General features: G+C 37.6%; 1 long non-coding RNA gene across 2 annotated transcripts in view; it reads right to left on the bottom strand.

Annotated features, from left to right (window-relative positions):
- Window positions 1-20,072, bottom strand: part of LOC139083557 (uncharacterized) — a 75,320-nt gene that overhangs the window by 31,469 nt on the left and 23,779 nt on the right. The window contains exon 1 of one of the 2 annotated variants that reach the window (XR_011540389.1): window positions 8,493-8,622. The exons of the other annotated variant lie outside the window; for it this stretch is intronic. This is a non-coding gene — a long non-coding RNA (uncharacterized lncRNA). Of the gene's footprint in view, window positions 1-8,492; window positions 8,623-20,072 lie in introns of those variants that run through there. 2 annotated transcript variants of the gene reach the window in all.

Here is a 20,072-nt window from a genome sequence, read left to right as displayed (position 1 = left end):
CTTAAAATCTGGACTGCATAATTCAAGTCAACTTCCACAGTTCATGAAAGAATTCCAATGGGAATTGCTGACAGCAATATCTGGACTGGAGGCCTTTGTTCTCTCATAAACTACATTCTAATTCATGAATCCCATTTGCCTCATTAAATACAGTTTTATAATGCAGGTAAATATTATTACATTGGCTTAGGGCAGACCTGCCACCACGAGTACTAATTTGCTTTAATTTTAAAGTCTAGCGTGAATTACCTCTCTGATACCTTCTAATGTTTTTAAATTTTATAGCAAAGAGTTATGTCATTACATAGACCAACATTTGATTATGTCACATTATGATGCCCAACCACTACCATAAGCAGGTTTCCTTCTTTAAAATACATTGCAGTCTGAAAGTGTCATGAAACACTTTCTTCCAGAAAGCAGGAAGGAAGCATGAAATGGGATTTCTATCCAGAAGTAGAAGCCGCTTGTTACTGTGAAGTCTTTTTCCCTAGGAATGGCTTTTATGAGGTATGGTTGGAGATTCCAATTCTACTATTCAAATTAATCAGATTTTCTTGGGCAGAATGCCTCTGGAACCCCCTACAAAGACTCTTTTCCTCTCCCTACTCTGCATCTTACTTAATGAAAACACTGGATTACACAAAACAAAAGGGTTTTTCCGCTTATGTCAATCAAGCATTGATGGTTTTGTTTTTGTTTCTAAAACAAGAAAATGGAGGAACGATTTTGTTTTACAAAGTCTGGATGAATCACCTCACTGCATAAGCTTCCAAGAAAATTTCACTGGAGGCTTGGGAAAAATATTGGCAACTCAACAATTTCCAATTCAAGACCATGTGATAAGACTCAGATAGAAGCCAAACTAATCATCTTCTTTTACCAACTAGCTACTCTTTAAGGAGAAAAGTGACTTAGAATACGGGGTATGCTTTGCTTTGGCACATGCCAGGAACTGGTCTTTTACTGTGTGTTTGGAACTCGGCTGTTCATATCATAGATACAAAAATGGATAAGACTAGTCCAGGAGTCAACAGCCTGGTGGAATAGACTCAACTAACCATCATACAACATAGTAATGAACCGTTGACAAAGGCTGGGCTAGAGAGTAAAGGGGATTGAGAAGAAAAGTAGATCCAAACTTTGAAGGGCGAGAATTTCCCTGGGCAGCTAGTGGGGGAAAAGGCATTCTAAGCAGAGTGCACAGCATGAGGAAAGACACAGGTATGAACGTTCGTGGTGTATTTAGGGAGTAGCTTGTACTAGATGCCTGAAGCAGAAAGCTGAGGGTGGGGAGTCACAAGAGATGTGCTTGGAAAAGTAATTTGGTGCTGGAGTGTGAAGGGCTGTGGATACACTATGCTAAGAAGGAATCTGATATTTCTCCTGGTGACATTGAAGGACTTAAAAAATCCATTGAAGGAAATGAAAGAAACTATTAACATGGTCAGATCAAAGCCTTAGGAAGATAATTGATGACAAGGTGGAGGATAATTTGGAGAAGGAGTAGTTCATTCATGGAGAAGGAGAGAGCTATTGCAAGAACTCATGTAGGCAATCTTTGAGGGCTTAAACTAGACAAGTGGAAAAGAATAAGAAGTGATATATTTAAGAGACATTTATGAAGTAGAATTAATATAACTTAATGATTAACTGCATATGCAGATGAGCAGTGAGAGAGAAGAGAAAGTAGAAATGAGCCTAAAGTCTCTAGGCCAGGTGATTGTAAATAGTAATTCCTAAGAGCAGGTTTTCTGGAGAATATTCTAAGTCTGGTTTTGGATAAGCTGAGTTTGAGCCACTAGGTGGAGAAGGACTTTAGGTTATTGGAAATAGGAATCTAGACTCAGAAAAATGTCAGGGAGACTTTGGACATCCTCCTCACAGACGTGAAAGTGGAAGCCATAGGAGGAGATGAAATCATTCAGGGAGAGAAAAGCAGGGGACGCAGAAAGATTGCCTGTTGCATATCATCTTCAAATGACTGAGAGCTTTCTGAAAGGCTGTGTTGAGAGAGAATTGAAGGCCACTTTCAGGCATAGTGGGAAAGCGCCATGAAGGACGACTAGTATCTACCATTGGCTCCAGAGAGGGAGGTGACTGCATCTGTGTCAGATGTCAGCCATTCCCAGCAACAGAAGGAAGAGACTCGAGAACAGGCCCCTGGAGAACACCAGTCGTTAAGGGATGATGGGAAAGTTGTGATGGCAAAAGAAAATAAGAAAAGCAGTCAGAGTTTGGAGGAAAATCAGCCAGCATATAGCAGTGCAGTACTTACTTAAACATCTCAAAGATCATAGTCAATAAACGTTTGTTGAAGAAATGAATGAGTTAATAAAGTCCACAACTATCCTGCAATTGGAACAACGTAAAGTCAGCAGCATGACTCACAACAACAACAACATCCCAGCTACTTTAGGTTACAGAAATTGATGCTCCGGTTATTTCCTTCAAAACAGTGTGCTATTTTCCCACTTTTCACAGAACTATGGAAATTATTCTAGTGCATGATCATTTGGAATATTTGAGTTACTACTACAGAAAAAAATTATGAAAACAGTAACAGGGTAAAAGTTTGTATGATTTCATGTAGAAGATTAAATTGAAAAATTAAGTGTAGGAAAAAATAGTTAAAGGAAAAAAAATGGAAATGAAGGAAAGGACTCTTTGGGAGGTATCCAGAGAAAAGTGAGCTAAAATCTCCCTTTTGCATGCCAAAAGACAAATTCTTTTAAGAATAAAAACAGGGAAGATGCTCCATCTACTCAGATAATGTAAAGAAGCAATCAAATAATTTCAGCATGCAGTGGGCAGGTCAACATCACTACCCTGATGTTCAGGTATTTTGTATTTGAAGAGACTTCTTTGCCCCTGAAATTGGAGTCTAAAACTAAGGAACTATTCATCCATTCAATACTTTTTCCTGAGTATCAAACCTGAGGACAACACTGTGATGGGTGTGTGGCAGGTAAATGAAAGGATGGAGAGGATTCAGAAACAGGTGGAATGCAGTTGCTACCATGAGGGGACCAGCCATAGGGACTGTATTATGTCTGCTGGATGGCGGTAGGCTCAAGGAGCAAGTGCCAACACAAAACACGAATAACGAATAATATGCAGCAATTATAATAAACATGATGAGATAGAATCCAAAGAAGGAAGAAGAATCAGCAAGGCCTCTTTGGAGAAAGGAGAATTTGCATTCAGCCTTAAATGAAAAACACATAAAATTTTAGTTAGTGGGCAGTAGGAGATAAGGTAATGTAGGTAACTTGAGCAAGGGCAAAGGAAGAAAAGTCTGGCAAGTTCTGGAAGAGGGAATGAACCGACCAAGTCATAGAAGACACCTGAGGAATCTTGAGTGTCTGACTTTGATGGTCACCTCCCCATCTTACTCAGCCTCACCCCTCTGTGTCTCCTTTGGCTTTGGATCAGACATTGGCTGCCTGGCTCCTGCCAAAGGAGAGAAAAGTGGGAAGGTGCCCTGTGTCTGCTTCTCTCTCTCGTGCTTCATACTGCTCTGAGATGATGCCAGCACAAAGTCTGGCAAGCCAGCTTCCCCCAGCTGCTGGAAGGAAGAATTGACTGATGTAAGTCTGAAAACCTCAGAGGACCGAAAACAAAAGAACACTCACCAAAAATGGGAAGGCAGGAATTAGTGATCTGACATGTGCTGTGAGGAGGGGCCGGAGGAGGGACTCCACTATTTTTGAACCTTAGTACCTTTAAAAGGATTGGAAAATATGATTTGTTTTTGGATAAGGCTCTCTCTTTTTTCTCTGGGAAGCACAGTTTTGCTGGGAAGCTTTTCAATCATGCAGATGTGACGCATCCTACATACTGCTCCGGGGCAGTCCTGCTTTTGTGATCTAAACTCAGCTGTTTCTGGCTGACAGGCACAGGAGCCTCGCTGTGATTCAGCACTGGGCTCTTGACTTTCATTTCCCAGAATCTGGGATGATCTTACTGATGGCGAGATCTGTATTACATGCTTCTTCATATCTGCCACATTTTACTTTATTTTGCTTACCTTATTCTGTGTTGATTGACTATTGCCTGGCCTTCTACTTTAGTCAGTTATTTAAACATATACCAGTGAGAGAGAGGAGGCTCTGAGAAAGATTTTCATTATCCCTTGAGGCTTTTAATGGTTTAAATAAAACATTTTTTTAAAGTATAAAATTAATACAAACTTCACAATAGCCAAAACGTAAAACAATCCAGATGTCCATCACAGACGAATGAATAAACAAAATACGGTGCGTTTATATATATACAATGGAATGTTACTCAGCTACAAAAGGGAAGGACATTCTGATAAACGCTACAGCACGGATGAACCTTAGAAACACTAAGCTACGTGAAAGAAGCCAGACGCAAAAGGCCACATCTTGTATGACTTCATTTATAAGAAGTGTCCAGATTAGGCAAATCTATAGAGACAGAAAGCAGATCAGCGGCCGCCAGGCAGTGTGGAGAGTGGGGAATGGGGAAGTGAATGCTTAATATGTACAGGGTTTTCCCTTTGAGGGGATGAAGAAATTCTGGAAGTAGACAGTAGCGATGGTTGCACAACATTGTGAACAAACTTAATACCACTGAACTGTACACTTTAAAATGGTTAAAACAGTACATTTTACACTATGTGTATTTTACTACAACAAAAAATTTATTCAAAAAGTTAATTTATGCTCATTGTAGAAATTTATCCCCCAGTAAATTAAATTCCTGGAGAGTTAGGATTGCAGATAAAATACTATATTTATACTAAAAAATTGTCATTGTTTATCTGAAATTCAAATTTCATTAGATGCCTATACTTTTATTTGCTAAATCTGGCACCCTATTGAGAGTAAAAATTTTGTCTTTGTTATTGCTTTATCCTGAGCACTGAAGAGAATGTCTGAAACATGGGAGGTAGATCCTTAATAAATATTTGTTACATGAATATAAATTTTAAAATACATATAAAAATAGAAACTAAACTATAGAAAGAAGAAATTAAAATCATTCTTAGATCCATCAACCAAGAAAAATAACTGAGAATTTTTGGCTATTTCTACCTGGAACCTTTTACTTATGTATTTTTTTCTTGGTTATTGCCACTACTGTAGGTCAACAACAAACTTTTTTTTTTTTGAGGAAGATTAGCCCTGAGCTACCATCTGCTGCCAATCCTCCTCTTTTTTTGCTGAGGACGACTGGCCCTGAGCTAACATCCATGCCTATCTTTCTCTACTTTATATGTGGGACACCCGCCACAGCATGGCTTGACAAGCAGTGCATAGGTCTGCACCCGGGATCCGAACTGGCGAACCCCAGGCCACTGCAGCAGAACATGCGAACTTAACCACTGCACCACCGGGCTGGCCTATTATTTAGTAGCCGTAGCCAATTTATTTAGTGGAAGGTCTTACTGTTCTCATCAATTTGTATCCACTTATTATAGATCAGAGATATGAACCCCTTACCTGCCATTTAATAAATATTATTTTTGGTTTGCTGCCAAATTTTGGTCATTCATTTTGTGAGAAGGGCTTTCTTAAAGGATAAGACTGCTGGCTTATTTGTGACTGTATCTCATGATTTTCTCTGGTCCGAGACGCTGGCAAGGTCAGCATCACCTCAGGGTCTTGCTGTCTGGGAGACGACAAGGGAATGCATGTAGGAAGAAAGCAAGAGAATTTGATCCCTGGAGAGCATCATTACCCGACTGGCTTCCCTTCTTCCCTTGGAGGGTTCTGTGCGTCTCAGTCAGCACAGCCCGAATCCCTGCTCCACCTACATCAGTGTGTGGAGACTTATGGTCAAAGCCCAGCCCAGCCAATATGCCTCTTTCCAATTTTTCACGTTTTCAGAAAATTCACTTTGCCAGTTTGATGCTGGTCACTTTTACGCTCATTCAGTGCTTTGGGGCACTACAGACAAATTTTCAAGACACTTATACAGTGAAAAGTTGAGTCTCGAGAGTTCATTTCAAGATGTGGTTACCAAGAACACCTTACAGCTAAAGTTCAGGACTGTCCTTCAGGACACTGAAAATGATGCATTAAGAACAACTCAACTCAGATGAACTGACCTGTGACAACAGATCAGTGCACAAGATGATGGTTGAGGCATGGGAAAACAACGTTAGAACTTCTACTCAGATTCCTTGTAGATCACATTTTACAGTGTTTTGTGTGTGTGAGGAAGATTGGCCCTGAGCTAACATCTGTTGCCAATCTTCCTCTTTTTGCTTGAGGAAGACTGATTGTCCCTGAGCTAACATCTGTGTCAACCTTCCTCTATTTTTAACATGTGGGATGCCACCACAGCGTGGCTTGATGAGCGGTGCTGGGTTCGCGCCTGGGATCTGAACCTGCAAACCCGGGGCTGCCGAAGCGGAACACGCAAACTTAACCACTATGCGACTGGGCCGGCCTCACATTTTATAGTTTTTATTTATTCACTCTATAATGTATATTTTAGTAAATAAATAAACATAAATTGGAGGAATGTACTAATTTTTTTTATGATAAGGCTGCACAAAAATGCCTTGGAAATGACTATGAGAAGTGACTAGAAAGTATAACCATTGAGTGAAAGGGACACTAAAGAAAAGTATAAAAATGAGAAGTACTGAGTAAGGCTTCATTCACATTTATCAGTCCTCTATCACAGAGCTGAATCGCATCCCAAAGTCACTTTTTGTAAGATTGCTTTTCACTTCTTTTGAGAGTATTTGAATGAAATCTGATTGCACTGAGGAAACTTACTCAGGCAGGAGGTCCGAACTCTGCTAATGATAAACCATCAGTAAATTTAGAGCAAAAACCTTTCAAGTCCAAATGGAATGATGTTATTTTAAATCAAGTGAACTGAGTTTTATTTCTAAGAGATGTCCTGCTTAGCAATTAAGGGAGACAAATAAGTCAACAGTTAAGGGTTTGTTGGATAGGAGTTTCCGATATATGCTATAGAACATTCCATTTTGTAAATTGCAATTTTTTTCGTATACTTTATTTCCATTCTGAATTTGCTTCATCATAAATTTAACATCAGCATATAACCAGATATCTGGCCTCTCTACTATTTCCGCTTTTTAATTTGTCTCAGCGAAAAGGTAGCTATGACTGCTTGTAGCCTATACCTTTTGAAGTGTCTGCCCAGCTCGCAAAGAGCCCTCTCCTTCCCTCACATCCCACTGAGGCTGGGACGCTGGCAGCCATTTTGAGAACTATGACCCCCCTCTTCAAGAAAAGCCTTTATTCTTTTTATGGTGCTGACCACAATATGGTGGGTCAAATCTCTATGAAGATTTGGGAGCAGAGGAAACTGATGACCAAAGGAATGAAACACCACATAGAAAGATGGCGAGCTGAGAGGCAGGATTATGGACTTTCCAGAGATTCCCGTGTTCAGTGTCCATCAGCCTCTTCTTCCTTTGAATTCTGAGAATGCTCTTGAATCATTATGTCCTTGTAATACATTCCTCTTTATTTTTGTTTTTTAAAAGTAGCGACAGTTGGTTTCAGATATCTGCAACCACACACCTAATGAGTATACTACTTACACCTTGGCCTTCACAACTTTAGAGTGTAGAGCAATATGCCGGCAGATACAAGCTTGCTCACTCTTCTATCAGAAGGCCACGTGCAGCCTCTGTTCCACTTAATTCAGCAGTCACAATCTCCCTACAGGTTCCTTCACATATCTGCTAATAGTCTGTGTGATCGACTCAATTGCAGTTGCTAAAGTGGCCAAAGTCATTGGCTTTATCTTAATGACAGTTGCTTTTGCAATATGCTTCATGCCAAAAACGTATTCTGTGCAATTAATCAACTATATTACTCTAAATGTGTCTGTGGTTCTGTGGGAATATTTTTCCGGTGAAGCCATGAGCTCCTGGCAGCTTTTGTCTGCAGAAGCAGAGGAATAGAGATTTGACAGAGGCCAGGCTTGAAGATCCTAAGGGGTTTCTTCTTTCTCTGATGGCCAATAGGAGGACGATGAGAGCATTCTTCTGAGGAGCAATAAGTTCCTTATGGGCAACTGGGAGCTCAACTTAGATGTAGTCTGAATAAATAGGAAATTACTTTGTAGTCAGAAATGGTGAGGTCTCAACACACTAGTTACTGTTCTGCAAATAAGAGATTCTGCTTAACTCATCAGCAGACAGCGGCTCACATAATTTGATTTGAAGGATACTGCAAGGTTTCTCTCTCCAAATAATAATTCCCTTACATAGTACATCACCCACTCCTCCAGGAAATTCCAACCCTCTTTGATAAGACAACGTAGGGGGAGCCAGGAATTGTCCCCAGAAGATTAGTGTTAAACTGCAGATGCTATCTAGAAGCAACGGAGAATCCTGCGGGCTCTATTGATCTCTTCTCATTGTATGATGGCAAGCATTGGTTTAATATTAGACTAACAAACTGTTGCCTAGGAAACTAGAAAAGAGAAAAGGTGTAGGTGAGGGCCAAGGTTAGCAGACGTTATCAACTAACCTGGTCATAGACATGGATCCTCAGGGCTGAGCATGGAAAGCTGGCAGAAGCAGAGCCCACACAATGACCCCATTGTGGTTGGGATGCTAGAGAGACAATAAGAGACCAAGGGCAGCATGAAGAAACATCCTGGGTGATAATACAAAAGGAGAATGTCTCAATGACCTCAAAGGTTTACCTTGGCCATCTTCTTGATCAGAACAACTAGCTATTTGAAGAATTGGTACTAATACCTGGAATTTGGGTTCCACAAATATCTATTCTATTTTGCCTGTGAGAACATAAGGATCAAGTTATAAATGACTACCTTTGTTCTGCTCTTTTTTTCCCCCAAAAACATTATATTCCCCTTACATGAAGAGGATTCGTGGTGGCTACAAACACAATGCTACAGCAGAATTGGATGCAAACAGATTTATGCCCACACAAATTCACTGTTGCCCAGAAGTTAACCCTGACAGTGGTGAAACTGGCATGTCTTTGGACTAGGGTGGCTAGATTTAGCAAATAAAAATACAGGACATCCAGTTAAATTTGAATTTCAAAATTCAAAAATTTAACTGGATGTCCTGTATTTTTCTGGTAACCCTACTTTGGAACCAATGGAGAGTGTCTTTTTCTCATAGAGGAAATTGTCATATTTATATAGAAAGAAACTAAAACTAGTAATTGAAGATTCAATTCAACTTATGAAATAATTACTGGGCACTTCCTTTTTGTGAGTATGGTGCTAGGCTGTGGGGAAATCAAACATGATTAAAATATGGTCACTATTTCTCATATGCTTATAATCTAAGGGGGAAAGCAGTTGTGTAAATAACCATCAATAATACAAGGCAGAAGGAAATATGCCAAATAGATTATATATTAAGACTACAGAGGAAGGAGTGATTAAATTTGATGGAAAGAATCTGGGCAGGACTTTGAAGAATACGCAGGTCTCTGTCAACAGAGAACGGAAGACGGGCATTCCAGGCTCAGGGAGCAGTAAATACGAGCAAAATCTTGGAGGAACAAATATTTTCATGGTCCATGTGTGAGAAGTGGTGAGTAGACTAGTATCTGGAGCACAGAATGTGCAGAAAAATGAGGTGGAGTTGCTGCTGAAAAAGTAAGGCTGGACAGAGAAGGGCAGTGAATGCTATGCTAATAGTTCAGACTTTCTTTCATGAGCAAAGATGTGGAGCGGTAAGAAGAGCCAAAGTATTCTAAGACGGGAAGAGCATAATCCACCCTGCAGTTTCAGGATGACAAATCTGTAGCAATGTCACGATGGCTTGGTCAGGCAAGAATTTAGAGGCAAGGAATTAGCTTAGTAGGCTGACTGCAATTATTGCCAAATGAGGAATTATACTTATGATCTTAGTAAAAATTAACCACTCTCTTTAAGGTACTGAAAAGCCTACTTTCTGGTTTTGAAGTGGAGCAAGAGCCCCTTCAATGCCCCTTCTGTTGTTGATCCTGCCTCTGAGGTCACACTTGGCCCAGACTTGTATTTCTCTCCCTGTAGCTGGCAGCAATGTGCACTGCAGCCTGCACTATTCCTCTGCATTCCAGCAAAGAGGTGCACAGGACACTTTTTGGGATAAGAAACATCCCTGTCCATCTATGGACCGAAGACTTGGACTCACTACTCTGTTCCCAAAGTAAAGGGAAGGGCTTGTGATGGTTATTGGGATTGGGGGGGCATGAATACATTACTTACCAAGAACTTCCCTCCGTAGATTTGTGATTTCATGTTCTTTACAGAAAGGATAAATTTTATTTAACTATTAACTGGGTAACTTCAGAGTAATGGTAATGCTATCTTCATTTAAACTGAGTTTCTTTACTGATGACATTTATACCTGCAATATATAGTGAAAACAAATCAATACTCATAATTATAACTAAAACTCATTAACTATTATCAAACACTTAGGATTTTTCTAGTCAGTATATTAAGCACTTCGTATGAATTATCTCATTTAATTTTCCTGCAAACCCTATGAAAGGATCAGAGGTGCTACTAGGAGGAAATTCACATAAGAAGAACAATGAAAGAATCCTAAACATTATTAAAATTATAAAAGACGTGTCAAAGACATGCAAATTATTTTAAAAAGATGCCATTTTCACTTATTAATTTGGTACAGATTAAGACAAGATAACAAAAAATGCTAATTTTGATACAGTGTCTTGTACTACTGGTAGGATGAAAATTGGTAAGACTTTTCTAGAAGGCCATTTTTCAATAAGGGAAATTTTCATGCTCCAGGATCTAGAAATCACATGTGAAGGAATTTGTGTCAGAGAAATAATTAGAGATGTACATAAAGATTATGGTATAAGGATGTTCATTACAAAATTATTGCTGGTAAAAGAAAAAGATTTGCATGCTTAACAATAAGAGATTTGTTAGGAGGATGAAAAGTGATGACTTTTTTTGTTTAGTCTTTAAATTTCTTTGGAAAAATGGTATTAAAACATTTAAAAAATGTTCTTCATGTAACTAAGACACTACATATTATAATATAAATAGTATGAGAGAAATTATTCAAATTTATCTAACTTAATTTTCTTTATACTCTTATATCCATACAGTGGAAGAATACATATGGCTTAAAAGTTTGGCAGATAATTTTTTTTGTTTCTTTAATTAGCAATGAATATTCTTCAAAACATAAATTTATGGAATTACTATTTTATAATAATTCTTGCATTTGTACTCATGTAATTTAGCCAATCAGATAAGTCTTGTCATATTGTCAAAAAATCACACAACGATTTTTTTCTCTTTTCCCATAGACTTGATTCAGGCTATAGTGAGCCAGTTTTTTTTTTCTTTTGAAAATTTTTCTTTAAAATTTGTTTTATTTTATTAAAAAGCATTTATTTTTTACTGAGGTATAATTGACATCCAACATTATATTAGTTTCAGGTGTACAACATAATGATTTGATATTTGTACATATTTCAATTTGTTTTATTTTTGAATGAGAAAAGGGAAGAGATTTGAATGCTTAGCCCATAAAAGTCCTTTTTCCTTGTTTAAATGAAATACCAAAAAAGAAAAAAAAAATTATCTTGAACTCTATTTCTGCTTTAATTTGCTCTTGTTAAATATTTAGATTTTATTTCTCCCTCAACATACAAACTTGGTTTCATTTAGACTTTTTTTGGTCTATGGGCTGTCTAAATTTTTCTATCCACCTGACAGTCCAAAAAACTCCTGGTTTCTGTAAGGATTAAGTCAGGAAGCAGTTTTTAACTACAACAAATTGAAACGTTTGCACAAGGAAGTGTTGCTTTTATAAGTGATGGGAAACTTCAAATTTGATTACAAGCAACCTTTGGCTTCCTATCTGTTCAACAATAGGCCATGTTGTTAAGGGCAATTTCCATGCACAGCATGTGGGTCCCATTTTTTCATCCTTAGACATGGTTGTTTACTGTTCAGCACTGTTTATGCATTTTAATCAGGCTTTTTCAGTCTCCCTTAATAAATCACTTACAAAGCGAATGTACCAAAACAAGAACTATTCTGCAGTATTGGTTGCCCTTACACATTATTTGCTGCCCTAGAGTTTCACTCAGTAGCCACATTTAAAAATAATGACAACAAGAACAAAATCCATAGCCAAGAGTTTTATATTTAGAACTGCAACATTTCTGGCTAAATGTTCTCTTTGAGCTCCACTGTTTAACATTAGGAGCCTGACTTTAAAATTCAGTTCAAGCAAGAAGGACTTAACAATTGGAACCTGCCATCAGTCCTTGGGACTGAAAGTCTTTTTGATGGGATGAAGCTGACAGCCTAGTTCCTGCCTGGCAGGCATTCACATGAAATGAGCCTGTATTAGCACAGATAAATGTTGAGACATTCAGGTATCTTGCTGTCTGAGAAGAGTATTACCGGTTAAGGCAATGGTAAGCAGAAGAAAAAGGAGTTTTCAGGCATTTATGCCTGAGTGAGAAAAGACAATGACTTGTTAGCATCCTCTGGCAAGCAGGCAAAAGAAAGTCTGACCCATCTCTCCTGCCTCCTTAAAGCTAAACTTTCATGTGCTTTTAAATGAACTCAGAAAAAAGTACATTTTTTTCCCCCGCGAATTTTTTGTTGTCGTTGAATGAAACGGATTTTCTTAACTTTGGTTTCTAGCATCAAACACAGATTATTATAAGCTATATTTTAAAGCCCAGGCCAGAGGTAAGAAGGCCCTGAGGAAAAAATAAGGCAAAGGGCATTGTACAATGTAGATTTGCATTTTAAAACATGACAGCACCCAGAATTTAGACCCAATGATCAACACTGACATATTTTAGAATAGTCACTGGAAAATTAATAGCATAAACATGTATTACAATTTGAGGTTCAGGAGGAGAGTTTACCAAATACAGAAATTATTGGAAAATATTTTAAGTGAGTAGATGGTCCCCAAACCAAGTAATTATCTGGAAACGTCTGTGCTAACCTACTTTGCAAAATTACCCTTTGACATCACTGCATAAAATCTTCTGGAGTGCCATGGAATTCAGCAGAGCGGGTGCTATGCACAATTCTTCACAAACCCAGCCAGCCAAAGAGCTGTTTTGAATACGGCCTGGAGAAAATATTTCATAAGTGAAAAATCAAATTCTCATGTGTTTAATTAAGAGGTAGATATAAGTGTCTGAGGACCTATTCTGAAAGCATTCATCACGAAAGCGACGGGCACACTGTTGGAGGCGTTCTGATTTTAATTCCTGCATATCCAACGATGTTGTACAGAAATATTCCACCTGAAAAATACGAGCTTGGCGTTTAATTTGTAAGTTTTCTAAACTGTGTTGAAGGCCCAGAAATTCACTCTTCACCTGTTCCTTTTTGCCCATACCTTTTTAGTCTCTTTTTTTTTTCAGATAATTTTTTTCTCCAATCCATGTTCTTAAGCTTTCATTCCTTTCCTCATGATGCCCCCCTTGCTATTGGTTGCATTAGGGATAAAGTAACCTGGAAAATATTATCTTTTCACAAAAACTTAACTTAGTATTTCAGTAAATTCACTACGATTCTTTTTATTTCTTAGTCCACAGTCCTTTGAGGCACAGACTGTCTGTTAACTCATAATATTGATTCACCTCTTTCTCTTTAGTGAATGAACACACATCTTGCGTAGGTAAAGGACTACATTTCCCAGCCTTCTTGTTGGTTAGGTGTGATGACGTGACTATGTTCTGGTCCATAAAATAGAAACAGAAGTATTATGAGGATCCTCCAAGAAATCTTCTTAAAAGGAAGGAGGAGTGCTTTCCCTCTAACTCCTTTGCTCACCCCTAAAATCCAACTGCCTGGAATACAGATGTGATGTTGGAGCTCTAGCAGCCATGTGGACCTTGAAGATTAGAATCACATCGTATAGATGGCAGAGCAATGAACTGGAAGGGTCCTGAGGCTTTGATAACTTATGGAGCTGTCATTCCAGTCTGGAGCAAGGTTAGGTTTCTCTGTTATACACAACCGAAATAATGCTAAGAGAGACAGCCTGACTCAAGCATGGGAAAAAGTTAAGAAAAAAAATGGAGAGTTTGACATGATTGGCAGAAACTTATTCAACTATTTACAAAAAGGTCACAAGAAAAAAGAGACAGCTTAACCCAGCTGGAATTTTTATACTCAGCAATTTTCCTCTTGACTATGTGTTTTTGATAGCTAAGTATCTGTTTGAACCTGTTAGCATTTACGATTTGGATAAATTCTTCCTATGGCCTATGGTAAAATCACTGATTGGAAAACATGTGGGATTATCGGCATTAAGATTTTGAACCAAATGCTGCCAGACGTTGGGGGAACATGTTGGGGATTTGGGTTTATATCTGGTTTGGTCAGTACAAAGCATTTCTTTAAAGTTCTCTTTGCCTTAATAGTTTGGTTTTGGACTGCTCACAGCTAAGAAACATATTTCACAATTATCATAATGATCAAGATGATATTATTATTATTGCCAATATTTATTGAGCACTTATTAGATGTAAGTACTTTGCTAAGCACCTTACCAATGCAACTTTATTTAATCCTTTCATCTATAAGATAGAGATATAATTATTACCCTCATTTTACAGTTGAGATCAAAGGTCAGAGGGTTTATGAATGGCTTTGGAAAATGGAAGACAAGGCAATTTAGATATATCACAGACAACTAGAAAAGCTGGAGGGGAACCCCAAAAACGTTTGCTTGAAACTCACAGACTGCTGATGAGGTAGTGAATAATTAGGACCCCAAATCCAGAAGAACACAGAAATACAGAAATGTGAGTTTGGTATTTGAGGAGAGAGTATACAGGAAGAGGGGAACATTTTCCCTGCTGGAACTTGAAAGTTTGCAAGAGACGGTGGACAGGAGTGCTTTTGACAGGTTCATGGGGCAACAAAAGTTGGAATCTAGGACCTGTTAAGGTTGGGGGCTCAGGTGAACACCTTGGTTTGGGACCCAGAAGGGCTATACTTTACTAATATAAGTGAACAACAGTAATCCAGCCCTCAGGTCTACGTGCCCTAGAAAATCTCAATTCTTGAAATTGAATAAAGGCAATTCTAGATTGCTAATATCCCCAGGTGTTTGGCAAAAGCAAATGGAAAATCCTCTCTAGAGAAAGGTACCATTATCCTAGGTCTCAAATCATTTCACGAACACATTTTTATATACAATGTATGTTACACAAAGATAACTTGACACATAAGGAGACTACACATCTTCCTCAACTTACAATGGGATTACATCCTGATAAGCCCATTGTAAGTTGAAAATATCATTTCAAAAAGGCATTTAGACTTTCAACAATGTAAAGCTAAACACACATCCATACTGTGTAATATTACTTAGCTATAAAAAGGAACACACTAGTGATGCACACAAGAACTTGGACAGGCCACAAGGGCATTACGCTTAGTGAAAAAAGCTAATATCAAAAGGTCAGAAACTGTATGATTCCAATTTTAGGTCACTGTCAAAATGACAAAACTATGGGAGCTGGCCCTGTGGCCTAGTGGTGAAGTTCGGTGCACTCTGCTTTGGTGGCCGGGGTTCAATTCCCAGGCATGAACCTATACCACTCGTTGGTGGTCATGCTGTGGTGGCGACCCATATACAAAATAGAGGAAGACTGGCATAGATGTTAGGTCAAGGTGAATCTTCCTCAAACAAAAAGAGGAAGATTGGCAACAGATGTTAGCTCAGGGTGAATCTTCCTCAGCAAAAAAAGACAAAATTATAAAGGTAGAGAACAAATTAGTCATTGCCAGAGGATAGGAACAAGTGGGAGGAGGGATCTGCAAGAACTACACACACACACACACACACAAATGAATGCAGATTAAAAAATTAAAACTGAATAAAGTCTGCAGTCTAGTTAACAGTAATGTACCAGTGTCAATTTCCTGGTTTTGATATTTACACTACTGTGATTTAAGATGTCACTACTGGATCAAAACAATTGATTCAAAAGAAGGGGAGAAAAGGAACACAGAAGTGATGAGACAAATAGAAAAACTGAGTTAAATGGTATGTTTTAGTTCAAGTAAATCAAATACATTAAATATTTATGGATTAAAGTACTCCAATCAAAAGACAAAGATTGTCAGTTTGGATTAAAATATCCAACTATATATCTTTATAAGAGACACATCTAAAGTATGTATGCTAAGTATTCAGAAAAGTTAGAGGTAAAAGGATGGAAAAGGCTCATTTTTGCAGGAGGATAAAACAATTATAAAAGTATCTGAACTTGATGTGACCTCAAAATATACAAAGAAAAAATTGGCAAAACTACAAGGAAAAAAAGCTCAAAGCCACAATTATACTGAGTAACTGTTATAAAAAGCAAAACAAGCATAAAACAAAACAAAATAAGGATATTGAAGATTTGAACAAAACGATTAACAATACTCTATTACAACTGCAGAATGCACATTATTTTCATCACGTACAGAATATTTACAAAGATTGACCATGTACTGGGCCATAAAGCAAGCCACAAAAAATTTCAAAGGATGTTTTTGGACCAAAATCCAAGTAAGTGAAAGAAAAAGATAAAAAGGTAACTTGAAAATCCCAACATATTAGACAATTAAAAATATACTTGTAAACAATCCATGGGTCAAAGAATAAATTACACTGGAAATCAGAAGATATTCTGAACTAATTGATAACAAAAATAACACAGATTTAAAACTTGCATGGAAAACATGCAGCCTGAAAAGCAAATACTTGAAAAAAAAGTCTAAAATTAATGATTAAAATATCTATCTCAAGAAGTTAGAAGAACAGCAAAATAAACCCAAAGAAAGTAAATAGCAGGAAATAATGAATATAAAAGCATAAACTAATTAAATAAAAAGCAAAGAGATTGATCAAGAAAAAATAAAGACAACATAAGTAATACGTTACAAATAAAAAAGAACATTTTTATAAACCATGCAGATATTAAAAAAATAATAAGAGGATATTACAAATAATTTTATACCAATATACTTAAAAATGAGGTGAAATAGATACATTCTTTGAAAAGTGTATTTGGTCCAATACTGACCTCCCCCTAAAATAGAAAATCCGAATATTTTTAGTTATTAAAAAATTTATTTGTAATTTAAAATATTCCTACAAAGAAAGCTCTAGGACCACATGATTTAATCAGCAAATTCTAAAATATACTTAAAGAAGAAATACTTCCTCTCTTGCAAAACTCTTCCAGACAATTGAAAAAGACTTTTATGAATTCATTTCATGAAGCCAGCATATCTTCAATCCAAAATCTGACAAGGACATTATGAGAAAGGGAAATTAATGGTCAATCTTTTTTATAAACGTGGATGAACATAGCAAACCAAACCCAACAATATGCAAAATGGATAATGGATTAATTATAATAGAAAGTTAGGTGACCAGGAGTTCTAGGTTAGATACAATTTACAAATAAGTTAATACAATTTGTCACAGTAACAAAACAAAGCAGAAAAATCATAGGATTTCAATAGATGCAGAAAAATTCAACCTCCACCTATAATTTTAAAAACCCTTTTAGTAAACTAGGACTGGTTTACTGATAAAGGGTTCTAAAAAACCGTATACATGTCATTATACTTAATGGTGAAATTGAAAACTTTTTCTTGAAATAAAATACAAGACAAAGGTATCTGCTATCATTATATCTATCCAACACCGAACTGGAGAGTATAAGATACTCTTAAGTGTGAGTTAACAGAATGCCCAATTAAATATGAATTAAATAATGAGGAACATTTTTTATCTAACATAACAGGAATTCTGGCAAAAAGGTCTCTGATTTGCCCAGTGGCTTAGTGATGTCATCAAGGGCTCAAGGTCTTCCTGTTTTGTCCCCCTCAGGTTGACCCTTCCTTTGGCTTGTCCTTTCATAAGTTCCAGGATGGCCGCCCGCACAGCTTCAGGCACCAGAGAGACCAAACAACATTTAGCCAAAGAATTGCACTGACTCCTAGTCTCTATTTAACAGGGAGGGAAACCTGTCCTGGAATATCTCTGGCAGACTTGTTTTACACCCCACTGGACGGGACTGGATCACAGGTCACTACCTAACTTCAAGGGAAGCCAGGAGAACAGTTGGTATTTTTGGCTTTTGTAGGGGTGTGAAGCCTCTGTCAACAAGAAAAAGGCAGAAGAGAAAAGGTAGAGAATGTCTTTTGTATAAGGAACAATAATGTCTGCCATAGACAGCTTAAGTAACTGACCCAGCATCACACTTCTGAGTGGTAAAGCTGGGATGTGAACCCAGGCAGCCCGACTCCAGAGACAACACTCTGACGCCTGTGCATTCTCAGCCCAGTGGATGACTGTGAAAGCAAAGCATTTTAACCATAACTTAATTCTCCACCCAGAACCCCAAAATAATCTGGGTACACTGACTCTCAGTGCCACCCTCAAAGTCGTTGCTGTACTCTCTTACAGTATTCAGAGCAATTAATTGACAATCATTGAGAAGTTTAAATAAGGTAAAACTCGTCTGTTTTTCGCAGAAAAGTTTTACTTTCATATAGAATTCTTTTAGAAATAATTATTTATACCATTTGGGAATTTAAAAATCAATCTACGATGTGTGTTTGAAAGAATGTGAGAACAGCTCATCAACTTTGAAAAGCAGTAATATGCATACAAATCACATAAAAGGTTTATAATAATAAGATTATCAGTAAGTAGAAAAAGAAACACAAAATACAAGGACACTTTTAAAAATAAAATGGGTACATCTTAAAATAACTTGTCAGCAAAGTCAAAGCAGTATAATATGCTTACATAGGGAGAAAGTTTTAAAACTGTGAAATCATATTTTCACTTCACAGTACATTTAAAATTATATGCATACTTTAAAATTACATTATAACAGAATAGTACCTATTTATCACTTGTAATAAAGGCAGATATAATTAATTGATTTAAAATGTCAAGTAGTTTTAATTATATAAACAGTTTTTATAAGCATGTGTCTGTTTGTGCATGTGTATATTTAGAATTGATAAACAAAACAACTTTGTGAAATTAAGTTACTCTTGGCTTTAATCATTACTATGAGAACGGAATCTTTTGGCCTCCATACTCCATAGCTGTATTTTTATATTACAAAGAGTATGAAGTGCTAGTTTTTTCCAGTTTCCACCTCAACTTGACCAGTATGTTATTTTCACATCTTGTGTGGGTACATCCATGGTCCACAAATCAAAAATGACTATTCCCAGTCTTATGCTGTTTGTTTATCCCCAAAAGGCAGTGGCCAGGCTTCTTGGAGATTGGGGAGAATGAGGCTGAGGCAGCAGGACCACCTTGACTTGGATCTTTGGTGGGTAATCTACCACCATCGTGGATATAATGCCGAAGTCTGGAGGCCTCAGGGTGAATAAAGGGGAGAATTCAATCAATTACATTTCTACTGACCTTTGACAACAGTTCTAGGTACCATGGAGCATATGAGCTGCCTCATATGCAGTTCAGGAACACATAACCTACTGTGGGAGAAATAATTATGCACAAATGAATAAGTAAATGGCAGATTATGTTAGGCAATTATAGAGGTATGCAGAGAGATGAATCCTGACTGAGTGAGAAGAATATGGGGAAATTTCTTAGAGCAAACACAAGAAAGGAGGGATAAAGCCATATTTTGAATCAGTTTGGGGCAACTGGTATAGCTGTGTGGAGGAGATTTTAAATCAAATGGGTAGAGGATTTCAGGGAAGTATGGCTGAGATCCTACTGGAAAGATTGGGGCCAAATTCCCTGACCTTTCTTGTCACTGCATATCCCATAAGCTAACCCAAATTCCACCCCTCATTGACCTGCAAATCCTTCCACTATGCCCTCTGGAACTTTTCATTGTCATCATCAAAGTCTCCTCTGTCTTCAAATTCCTTCTCTGAACACTCCCACCACCTACTTGCTCTAACCAAATTCTTGCACTCCCTTAAGAAGACAGCATCACTGGGTCTTCTCTAGTGATGGCTGCTCCCACTCCCATCTGGAAAACAATGGATCTGGAAGTGGGATAGTGGCCCTTTTACTCCTTTTTATTGTTTCCCAACGACCGTTCTTACTT

The sequence above is a fragment of the Equus przewalskii genome, chromosome 5, assembly GCF_037783145.1.
Source record: "Equus przewalskii isolate Varuska chromosome 5, EquPr2, whole genome shotgun sequence".
NCBI classification, from domain to species: Eukaryota; Metazoa; Chordata; class Mammalia; order Perissodactyla; family Equidae; genus Equus; species Equus przewalskii.
This window is presented reverse-complemented; position numbering and strand designations above follow the sequence as displayed.